The 12135-nt window shown below is 41.4% G+C and overlaps 1 protein-coding gene across 1 annotated transcript in view; it reads left to right on the forward strand.

Annotated features, from left to right (window-relative positions):
* The window catches only part of SLC24A2 (solute carrier family 24 member 2), a 155253-nt gene that overhangs the window by 117099 nt on the left and 26019 nt on the right, over positions 1-12135 (forward strand). The window lies entirely within an intron of this gene.

The following is a 12135-nucleotide window of genomic DNA, read 5'->3' on the forward strand; positions in this document are numbered from 1 at the left end:
AATAAATGAAAGCAAAAGAGAGTCAGTAATGCTAAAAATTTCCCATAATCAACCAACTTTTCCATCTTCACAAGTTTTAAAAGGTTGCAAATGGACATTATTACTTAATATTTCTCCCACAGTAGCTCCAGGAAGACATCCTCCACAATGAATTAAGGAATTTTTTGTGAGGCATTGTGCCAACCCTAAAGGTTTGATCTCAGGACAGAGATTTTTTTTCATTCACCTTTAACCATTCTAGAGCTTTAAAATTTTAGATTGGAAACAACAAAAGAAATTTGCAGGTAGACTAGGTGTTGAGAATGGTGATTGTCCTGAGAGATTCATGCCTGCCAAATGGGAAAAACAAGGTCAAGCACATCCTAAAAAAACCAAAGTTGGCAGATGCTCCAAGTTACAGAAGCATAGATGCTTTCAAAGAGATAGAGAGTTGGAGAAAAAGACAGGCTTTGTCTGAGAAGTGAACATGCATACATACACAGACATATACACACACAGCCATTCACAGCTCTGCTTTATGGGTGTGTGTTGTCTTACCCACTGCTTGCTAGCATTTGACCTCTTCCTCAACTTCAGCAACTTTTGAAAGAAAGTAGAGTATATTAAAACCTTCAGTACCACAGCAGGCCTTAATGGTATATGACTGGTGTGAGCAGAGGAAAGAGAAAAAATATATTAAATATCCACCACAGTCCTGCCTGGAGGAATGAAGGTAAGTTTCCTTGCCATGTGTTTCCTCATCCACAGGCAAGTACTTCACTGCCTTACCTGTAGTCCCTGAAAAAACATTCACTATTACTTTTTTCATTTACAAGTAGTTGTATTTGGAGTGTTTATTGACAAGAAGAAAAGTGATATGTGTGTTTAAATTCAGTTAAAACTTCCCTTTCCTGGAAAGGCTTCAGAGCTTCCCTTTAAAACAGGGAATTCCCTTCCTGTTAACACCTGTCTCAGAGAAATAAATATTTGTGCCAGAAACTTACAGAAAGTAAAGACAGATAGACTACAGATTATAGGCCTAAAGAGATGTTTTATCATCCCTTCATCTCTTTATTTATGCAGATTTTCTCATCATGGTTTGAAAAACATACATTTGTTGTGAACAAGGGTTGTTTTTTTTTTCAGCAAGGTGATGAGGTACTAAGAAATTAGTTGTAAATCTACAGTATTACCTCTGAGGCATCAAACCCAAACCAGACCACTTCTTGCAAGCTAAATATGAGGCTCGTAGGCAGAGAAGTTACAGCAACCTGTAAGGTTAAAGTACACGAAACTGGATATTTAAGCAACAGTTTTACAAGGATCTTTCAATGAACAAGAGGTGTCCCACAAAGCTTTGGGTTAATTGCAAACACTTTTTTCCTGTTGTAGTGGTTTGGAGTTTGGGGCTATCTCAAACCATGACACTGTTCACCAGCAATGACGAGTAAATACCAGTGCTTTGCTACAACTTTCCACTAACTCTTGCTATAAATGTGTGAAATTGCATATGCTGATTCCGCAACACAGGAGGATTGCCTGCAGTTGGTCAGAGGAGGAGGTCTGGCTTGGGCTTGCTGTCTGAGGCAGAGGACAAGGTGGGATGGTATGTTTGTGTGTACTGCCTAGCTTGGGAAAACACGTCACTTCACTGGACTTTGCATTTCACGCTGTATTCCAGGGACCCCTCCAGGGCAGGAGGGAAAGACAATGAGGAAAACTGACACAAAAATTATCAGTTACAATTTATGTCTAAAAGGACACATAATAGAGTGTTTTCCTTCCTATCTCTCTGCAGCCCAATATAATTGTATTGTAAAATGAAGGAATTACAACCCTGAGTAACATATCCTAGGGGGCAGAGGCTGGACTAGATGACCCTAACAGTGGCCCCTTCCAACCCTACCCACACTGTGATTCTGTGATTCTGTGAATGGTGTAGTGCACTGTTCCATAACAGTGAAAACAACTGCTTCCACTGCCCCCTCCTTGCCCCTGCCTATTTCCTATTCTTTGTTACTAACGAGGTTGAAGAAAAAGGGAAACTATTGTTAAGCTCTGGACCTACTCTTGTCTTCATATACTGTCTGCCTGCTTTGATTATATGCCATATTGCTGGTCAGAATTTGCCTCTGACGGCAGTGACTATCTCTTGCTAATTTGGTATCTGCATTTTCATGACTAAGGAACTGTAGCCTGATGCTCTGCAACCATGAAATACTGCTAGCTAAAACTAGCTCTAAAGAGTTTGACTTAATATCACAACATGCAACACTATTCAAGAAAAATCAGTCTGAGTGTTGAAAACGTTAGCTTATTTCAGGCTAACTTGCTGTATTGTTCATTTTTGCCTCTGTCAACAGCGTTGATAAACCCATTTTCTGTTATATTTTATAGGCAATTTTAAAAAAATTATTCCCTAGAATCCAATGTACTCTCCACTCAGAACAATGATTTTCAGCAAAGCTCTTACCAGAACCTGACTGAAGAAACAGTTCTTAAGGTTTGCAATTATTAATATACAATTTTCCCAAAAATAAATTTCCTGAACAACTTTTCTTCACCACCATCACCTGTCCTGCTAAAAACCCATTTAAAACATGCCAGGGTATTGTCCTGAGAAGAGCCAGGACAAGCATGGTGGAGGCAAACCTTCCTTGTCCTCAGGCCTGTTTTTACTCCCCTGGCCCCCTTCATACTCCTGTCCTCTCTCTTCCTCACTGCCCAGCATCCCAAATAATTGCTGTCACAAGCAGTGACCCCACTCGTGGAGGCAGGTGATGCTCAGAGCTTCATGGTCTCAGGTCTTTTTTACCGTCCTAAGGGCCAGGCAGCAGGAAGGACCTCCATTTGTAAGTAAATCCACAGCCCTGGTTGACCTAAGAAACAGTCTAGACATAACTCAGGTTCTCTGTTTGAAGTTTTGTTTTATATATTCCTGGGGTTTTCATCTTTTTTTCATCTTAATTAGTATCTCAGTAGGCCATTTGTGCTTTTGTAACTCATCATACCCCTGAGAGAAGTGTGGTTTTGCTTACAGAAAATAGCAGCCTAAGGGACTAATGCCAACATGATGCTCCCTCAGGTTCATTGCAGGTGCTGCCAGTTTGCCCCAGCTGGCAGCACAACTGACACCACTTTTAACCGTCTGTGGTATCATGTGGCAGCTGAACACAGAGCGGCAGGGTCAACTCTGCAGGCACCACCAGGCATCATGGAAGGAGCAGAGAGCAACTGGCATAAGCAGGGCATCCTCAGTCATTTCCCAGTGGGTTTGTGCAAAGTCTGGACACCAACAGAAAGGTGATGCTATGTACATGCACCCACAGCTGCACCTGCCCTGGTGAGCTCTACCACTCCTGCCTTACAGAGGGAAGTTGGAAAAATGTATTGGCATAAAGGTGCTTTGGCACCTATTCCAGCTTGTCTAGAGCTGCTAAAGTCACAGACCTCAACATGCAGGCCTTGTGAGGTGACATTCTTGGAAGGGGCAAAAAAATTAAAATCTGCTACCCACGAGGACTGCCACAAACTGCATCAGAAGTGGTGGGCACAGTGAACTCGCAGAAAGGCACTAGTCTTGGGAAGTATTAGGGAGGTGGATGGATGGAAGCACAAACAGGTCATGTCCTCAGTGCATGAAAGATGGCTTATGTGGATTAATAACTGGTGCTAGCATGGTTCCTAAAGTTCTTATTTTCTTGGAATTACATTAATACTGAGTGTCTGGTAGCAGGTGTGCTTGTGGACATTTGCAGGCAATTATCTCTGCTGACAACAGGGAGATAATAATAAACCTCCTAATGCAGGAGAGAACAAGGCACAAGCAAGCAAGCACACACATCAAGCAGGGCAGTACAACTCATTGTGTCCTTGTTCCAAATATATACTTCTCTTAACGTTACAGCAGCTGTTCTCCTCCCCAGCCAAAATCCCTGCTGTTCTTCCTTGAAAAAAAAGCATCCTCCTCTAGGCTGATTTCAATTCTGAATGTAAAGAAGAAGGGCAGTAATAGAGATAATAAAGAGTGCAGAAAATACTGACTACACTTGCCAGTACAGGGCAGGTGCCTAAACAAAGCTCTAGGTTTCTCTAGGCTCCTGCACCAGTCCCAGGTAGAGCAGCTGGGCTTTGCCTTTCATAATGAACTACGTAGGGGGTGGCTTTTCACTTAGACTGGCACAGTGAACTTCCTCAGCCTCACCATATGCCTGTAAAGAGCTATGGATTGTGTTTTGCTTCTACACTAAGAATTCAACAGATTTCCTTCTACTGTTTACTATGTATCCTGGTTGCATGCCAAGTAACAGAACGTATCCCATCATTTCTGAGGAAGGGATGGTGCAGGTCTCTGCACCTGCAGGAGGGCTTTGGGTGAAAGCCCACATCTGCTCAGCATTCAGAGCTACACAAAATCACTGTGCAACCTGCAACCTGCCAGCAGGCTGCAGGGAGCAACTTGTCCAGACTGGTTGCATCTGAAGGCATGGGCCTTGCTGATTTTTCCTCTGTGGACCACCAATGAGTCGGTAGCACAGTGAAAGAGGCATTGATGTCTTTGAGAAGCTTGGAAGGGGATTATGTCAGGCTCCACAGAACTAGAAACAACAAAGGGAGAAGGCTCAATGAAACTTTCTTTCTCCTAGGTTGGAGTCTGGTTTTAATCTCAGTTAATGTGCAGCTAATTTGAATGAAATAACAATAGGAAAGTTGAATTCATATAGGACAGGTCATTTTTCTAGCCTAAACTTTACTTCTTCCTCAACTTCTCATTTATTGTGGGCAGAGTTAATCTGAGAAGATAATACCTTTATTTGGCTCCAGAAAAAGCAGTCTAACCAGAACTAGGAGAAATCAAGTGAGTGCATTTAAACTGGAGTTTCTGTGGATTTGGGAGACAACATCAGGGCATGTGAATTTGTTGCTAGAATGGTTGGCTTTGCATGCAAGTATGGAGGTATTTGCTGTGGGATAAATGCAATCCACTTTGCAAAATTGCAAACACCAAAATGGCAAACAAAAAGGATCTCATCTATCTGGAATACTTTAAATAGTGAAAATCTATGTTTGTTTCCACCAGAATTAAAAAATAGTTATTAAAAATATTTCTGGCCTTTGTTGTGTTTAGTGTCCTTCACTTGTAACAATGTCCCTCTAATTTACAGCCTCCCCTACCGTGCCTCTCATAATAGAAGACACTGAGTTACAGGGTGTCTGGCAACTTGTTTCACATACGGTACTGGAATATAGCTTATGCTGCAATTTTCAGTCATTCAGTGCTGATGTCTTTGCTTCCCTTGTATTACCTTCATCAGACTGATGCAGTAAATGTTTTGCTTGTGTAACTTGTCTTGCTTGCCTATTTTTTTAACATGCAAAGAGTAGCACAGTGAGTTCCTGAGTTTGAGGTTCCTCTTCTGCTTTTGTCCCCCACGCTATGAAATCGTTAATCACTTGTTTTGTTCAATTAATAGTCATCCTCCAGGGATGCTCATCTTTATGAGTTATGAGCATTTGCTCTAGAGCAAAACCCTCCCCTGACATAAGGTGTCTGTTATCTGTGGGCTATGACAAGAAGAGATACAGAAACCTATGGGAGAGGCCCTGTTAACATCTTTTTGTCCTTACCCCCTACTAACTGGGATGCGTTAGCTAACACAGGATGAAAATCCAGCAGAACAAACACACATTTTTATTAGACTGAAACAGTTTTTAGACTGTAAAAATCAAATGCTACTGGAAACCAACATATATTTAATTTTCCACTGCAATATATGGTAAATAACAGATCTTACTTTGCCAAAACAGGTTTGAGGTAGGTGACTTGACTAATAGCATTCCTGCCACTGACTCATCTTTAATCTGATACCACATGCTCCAGCAAGCATTTCAGCTTTCTGTTCACAGCAGCATGAATAAGAACACATGAGGACTGATGATTTCTCCTCCCTGAGACACCTACCCAAAGCAATACATTGTACATTTCCATAATTCCCAGTAGTTTCACATGGCTGTCTGAAGGAAGGTATTTCTGTTGCAGATAAATAATGTTCAGACCTTGAAGCTGAAGAAGTGCTGTGAGTTCTCCAAACTATGGGATGTTATCTGGGTCAAGGGCAATACTGATAATCATAGGATTCACAGAAGGAAGGGAAAAAATGATCCTTGAGTAGCTCTGAAGAACAATCTATTCACTTTACCTTCAGAGCATTTGTCAGGAGGACAATGGGGAAAAGTTCAGGCAGGAGACTTCAATGACAGAGCTCTCTATAGCCCTCAGATCAAAGCCATAGACAGCACAGCTCTGCTGCTTGAGTGATGATCACACTGTAGTTGCAAACAGAAGAGGTCAGGGAGAGAATACAAAAGGGAAAGAGATTTCTGCATGGCACAGTCCTTTGTCTTGTTTCTGTCAGGACTATACTTCTTTATCACCTTTGACTGGTCTGCATTACTCCCAATGGAATCTATATTCTCTTTAATTTTGTAGTGCAGCCTGAGTTAACAACCAAGCTAGCTTATTTCACATTATAAGCAGCCTCTACAGGACTGGCCTTGCCCTCAGTGATAGCAAAATCTCCATGGGCTTCACACTAGGGGGTGAACTAGATACATGAAGAGTGAGCCTAAAGGAGTGACTTTGTGTCTTACTTGTTGGACTGCTACTTTCAGAGATTGTATAAAGAGATCTAAGAGCAAGACAAATGCATTAGTGCCAAGGGGAGATTAAAACTGCACACAGACGGGTACAATTTGTGCAGTACTTCTTCATGAACAAAAGGTCTGGGGAGGCTGTACATTAAGTTCAAATTCATTATATTGCTGTAGGGAAAAAAAAGGATAAAATGCATCCTGTGGAATGGTAATTGCTGATTTTAGAAAATTACCTCAGTCTTCCAAGGTGTCATGAAGAAATATCGTGGAACTAGGAACTCTGCTGTAGTCAAAACAACAGGGAATGACTAGCAAACACATTTCCAGTATTTCAGTTGTCCCTGTTTTCTTTAGAAGTCCAATATGATTTCCTTAGAAAACATGATAGGATGCCTGCCCTTGTGCCTCTCCCAGCCAGTACGTTTTCTTGTATTTTATTTATTGGCTAGTTTCACTCAGGTTTGACAGAAAGGTGAAGATCACAAAAGCAATTCCCATGAGCTTCAAGGAAGCAGCTACCTTAGTGAAGAGTGAATAGTTGCTATCAAGTGCCTCTCTTTAAAAAGATGTAAATCACCTTCTGTACTTTTAGACATAGAGAATTCATGGGAGGAAGAGCCTGAGACATTACAAATACTTCAATGACATGAAGTCTTTCAATTTGTAAAGCAGAGAACTGTTCTAAGTTCAACTTCTCCAGCTTGTGGAGCTCCATATGTCCACTTTATCTGGCTGGCTGGCTGGCTTTTATACTAATTAAAGCCTTTTCTGTATCAGCAGTCATAAAAGTAGTGTATGTGGGTTAGCAAAACTGTGGAGCACTGGAAGGTATGGTTCTGAAGACACAGGTTGCCTGCTACACGATCCTGCCCAGCATCCCCAGGCTGGGGCTGAGGCAGGCCTGGTGGAAACTGCCAGCCATAAGCCAGCAGCAAGGGGAGGAGGACTGCTAGTTTCCCCAGATGATCATTCCCCAGTAGGGCTCACAGTTTAGCAGTGCTGTGTATACAGTCAGTCTCCTGAGAGGAAGGATTGTAAGAACTTTTGAACAACAAGAAAAACCCAACCTGAATATCAGGGCAGCTTTCCAGCCACTCTGCCCCAAGCCTGTAGTACTGCATGGGGTTGTTGTGATCCAGGGGCAGGACCTGACATTTGGCCTTGTTGAACATCATACAACTGGCCTCAGCCCACTGATCCAGCCTGTCCAGATCCCTCTGCAGAGCCTTCCTACCCTCCAGCAGATCAACACTCCCACCCAACTTGGTGTCATCCATAAGTTTACTGAGGATACACTTGATCCCCTCCTCCAGATCATCAGTAAATATATTGAACAGGACTGGCTCCAATACTGAGCCCTGGGGGACTCCAGTAGTGACTGGATGCCAGCTGGATGTAACACCATTCGCCATCACTCTCTGGGCCTGGTCATCCAGTTCTTAACCCAGTAAAGTCCAAGCCGTGGGATGCCAGCTTTTCCAGGAGAGTGCAGTGGGAGACAGTATCAAAGCCTTTGCTGAAGCCCGGGTGGACTACATCCACAGCCTTCCCCTCATCCACTAGTTGGGTCACCTGCCTTTCCAAAATCCATGCTCCTGTATGTGCCACGTGATCACCCTCAAGATTATTTGTTCCATAACCCATCACTGGTGACAATGTTCCCCTTTGTATTCAATAGAGAATGGAGATTTTCCTTGGCCTTCCTTTTTATTGTTGATGTATTTTTGAAAACATTGTTTATTACCTTTTACAGCTGAAGGCAGATTTAGTTCTTGTTGTCTAGAGGTTTGAGTTCTAATTTTCTCTCTATGCATCGTAATTCATACTGATACGGTTCGTGTGAAGACAACACAGACTGAAATGATGAAATATTTGAGTGATTTGGATGGAACTGGAATGTCTGTCAGACTGAACTATTCTCTCTTACTCTTACTCTCTGATGAACAACAACATCCACATGACAGTCATATGATTGATGATAAACATAGCACAAATAGACTGTGCCAATGAAGAGGCAAAAGTACCATAATGATGACCTCCTCGTTGCTTGGATTCAACCCTCCACTGATCATGTGCCACTTAGTCAGAAACCCAAACCATTACGGTCTTTACAGCCTGCCTCTATCACATGCAAGGTCAAGTTCTCGTGTTTGTCTGCTCTCTTCAGTGACATCTAATAGAACATGAGTGATATCTGCAAGATCCCATTCTCAGAGAGCAACTCTCTTCTCCTGGAACTGTGGAGGGGAACAGTTAACAAAAAGAGTTTTGGAACAGTAGATGGAGTGGCTGGGCTATGTGTAAAGTGTTCAGATGCTACAGCAGTTAACAGCTATCAGTCCCATCCTTTCCCTCACCATACAGCTAATACAAAATGGACAGCTACCCCACACTTCCTCTGGTTTTTGTAAGGTGACATATTGAAAAAACACTTCTGAAGTCCTGCATCCTATATCAGGGTCCCTATCACTGGCTTTCATAGCTGAGTGATGAGAGGTACCGCAAGTACTTCTGTATCCATCAGGAGTCTAAAACCATCCAATTCTAAAAACCCCCAAACCTCTGCTTTGAGAAACAAGGAAGTAACTATGTTACATGATAAAAATATTGTAAAGAAGTTTCATCTTCTCTATCAGCTAGCATGAATTTTGATACTAAGACACTGTGGTACGTACAGAAAACAATGTCTCACCCATTTTTCTAAATGCTGTGACCTTATAAAATCTTTCTGCTTTTAGAGCAAGGTCCAGAACTGTACAACCTTTTCAGATGCACATTTATACAGTCACAAATAATGCAATATATGCTTGCATTCACCTCAGACAGTTTTCTGTTGTATGAGCCATCCTTTTCCCAGTATGGACATTTGGGGTCAGATAAGGGAGGAACAATGGGAACAGTGAAAAAAATGAGTTCACTGCTGAATATTTAAAAGTTTTTTCCATTAGGATGTACAGTGTGATTAGTGCTAGGTACAGTTTAAGGGTCAATCACATATTCCATTATGCCAGTTTTTCATAAAAAAGGAACAAAGAGTTGGTTCCTCACAGAGAGAGCCTGATGTGAGCTCTCATGAAGTACCTAAACTGGCATTCAGCTAAAAACCTGTCATTGATTTCAAAGCTGTTTACACAGTCAAGGGATTTTTTTCTATGTATTTTTTCATACTATCAAGATGCTATCATCCCCCCATTATAGTTAAATGATATAGAAAAAAAGGCAGTTCTTACTGCAGTTCTGTCCTTTCCATTTTTGATTCCAGCTGAGATACTAAAGAGGCTGAAATTCCAAGGATGCAATTACTTCCTAAACGCTGTTTAGCTTCTAGAAATAACAGCATATGGGGCCTTTTCTCTGATACAATACTTTTATCTGCCACAAATGCCAGTCAGGTGTGGCAGATTAAAACATTTTCATGATTTTCCCTGGTCTGCCTTCCTCTCTATGTTATCTTTGACAATACCCTGCCTAGGATAAGGTTTGATCACTGCAGTGACCAGCAAGATCACAGATAATAAACTGCATTAATAATGCCATATCTAAGCTTCCCAAAAGGAAGCAGTAATATTAACAGATTCTCTACTGTAAATAAGTTGTGGTTAATTAAAATTGTAAGAATTATTTGCTTATCTAAATGCTCAGCTTTATTAGAAAAAAGTCATAGAGCTTTAGAGCAGAAACCGATCCTTGCAACCAATTGCTGGCCAGGATAAAACATGCATTTTTAAATTATCTTTATTATTCTTCATTATTGTAGATAATTCTCAGCTATAAAACAGTAAGCTACAGTCCGAGGATAGACAGATCTGAAGTTGTATTCCTCAGTTTTCCGAGTATAAAAATACTATAAAAAACCCAAACTCTCACACTTTACAATTAAATTCTGAAGCTCCCAGTTACAAGGTATATTTGAGGTCAGGCATCCATCACAGTTTGATGGAGGACTGGTCCTTCGTATAAATGACAGCAACATGCAGCATTAAGATAACACAGTCTTTATGAAGAAGCTGATCCCCCTTCATGTTAGGCAAAGCACCCCCTGTGAAAAGGTCTTTATATGATGGCTTACATTAAAATTTATTATCTTTTGTATATTCAGGTCCAATGTATATTAGTGTCTTTAAGCATTTCTATGCTGCTGAACACTGCAGCCACCAAGTACCACCAGGTATCAGCAGGTTAGAAGATATTGTGTAGCTCTGCTGTCTTTATCAGTTTTCAGTGCTGCAATCACTGACACAGTGGTTGCACAGAAAGAGAACTTAAGATTGAATAACTGCTAGCATTGGTATTAGTTTAAAAGCCAGGACACAGTAGTTTTATTTGCTGCAGTGATTAAGAGAGAGAGGAAAAGAGGAGAAATACAAAGATATCAAATTGTGAAAGTACCTATCAGGTTAACAAGCAAAATAGATAACCAGCATGGAAAGATTTGAAGAAAAGGCACCAAGCAGTGAAATCAAAGCACAGGGCTGTTGTGCCACATGGTTTCTGATTGCAAAACACCACAAAAGTGCTCACCAACATTAGTTATGATACCATGGGTTATTTTCCTTTCCTATGTATTTTACTCCTTGCAGCACTTCTCCCTTTCTGCAGACAAGCAGTGGTATTGTCAACACACATCATAGCTCTTTCCTGGTGTACCAGGCTTCATTCCTCCACAGGCTAATTATCCCTTTTCCCTCAGAGGTAATACACATTACTGTCCATCACAGTTCAGGAAGTGACAAAAAATGAACACAGACCATGAAAAAAGAAGCAAGCACTTGTTAGAAGATGATGTAGCCTTGGTGCTCTGTAAGGTGCTGCAGTGTTATTAAACCTCTTCCCCTCCCTTGTGCCCGTGGAGAAGACATGAGCCACTCACCCAGTTTGCTCCTCATGATCTTAACTGAGCAAAGACTTCCTGTGGTAGAAAGCCAGTGCAATGATCTTTGTCTTTAAACCCCTTATAAGTGCACCTTCATTTGACATAGGCATAGCACTACAGCATGAAAAGAAACATGCACTATCTGGGAATTGACATCATGCTACAGTTCAGAGACCAGAATACCCAAGCCAGAGAGGCTCTGGCCTCCTCATTCATTATCCTGAATGGATGAATGATAGGTCACTCAAACTTCTTGATGGCATACCTCTATTCCGTGATTGTGATATCTGGTTTCATAAAAATAACATGGACTATTGACTTCGGCCTCAAAGGTGTAGCGCTTATTTTAAAGCAAGGAATGGAAACATTATAAGAGTACGTGAGCTAACACCAGAAAGAAGTCTCATTTTCCAAAGTTTAAAATAGTGTAGCATTTTGACACAAACCTCTTCATGATCTTGGGCATAGACTCTCAGTAACCTATATAGCTCCTGCCTGTCTTGACTTCATACCTGGTCCTCAGATATCTAACACACAGGAGAGTGTTGCTGTCACCTGCGAGCAGTGAGCCAAAGCTGGAGAGCAGCACATCAGCAAGACTCTGCAAGTATGGGATATGGTTACAGTAG

This window comes from Pipra filicauda, unplaced genomic scaffold (assembly GCF_003945595.2).
Source record: "Pipra filicauda isolate LSUMZ 115617 unplaced genomic scaffold, ASM394559v2 scaffold68_size4259465_pilon, whole genome shotgun sequence".
In the NCBI taxonomy this organism is placed as follows: domain Eukaryota; kingdom Metazoa; phylum Chordata; class Aves; order Passeriformes; family Pipridae; genus Pipra; species Pipra filicauda.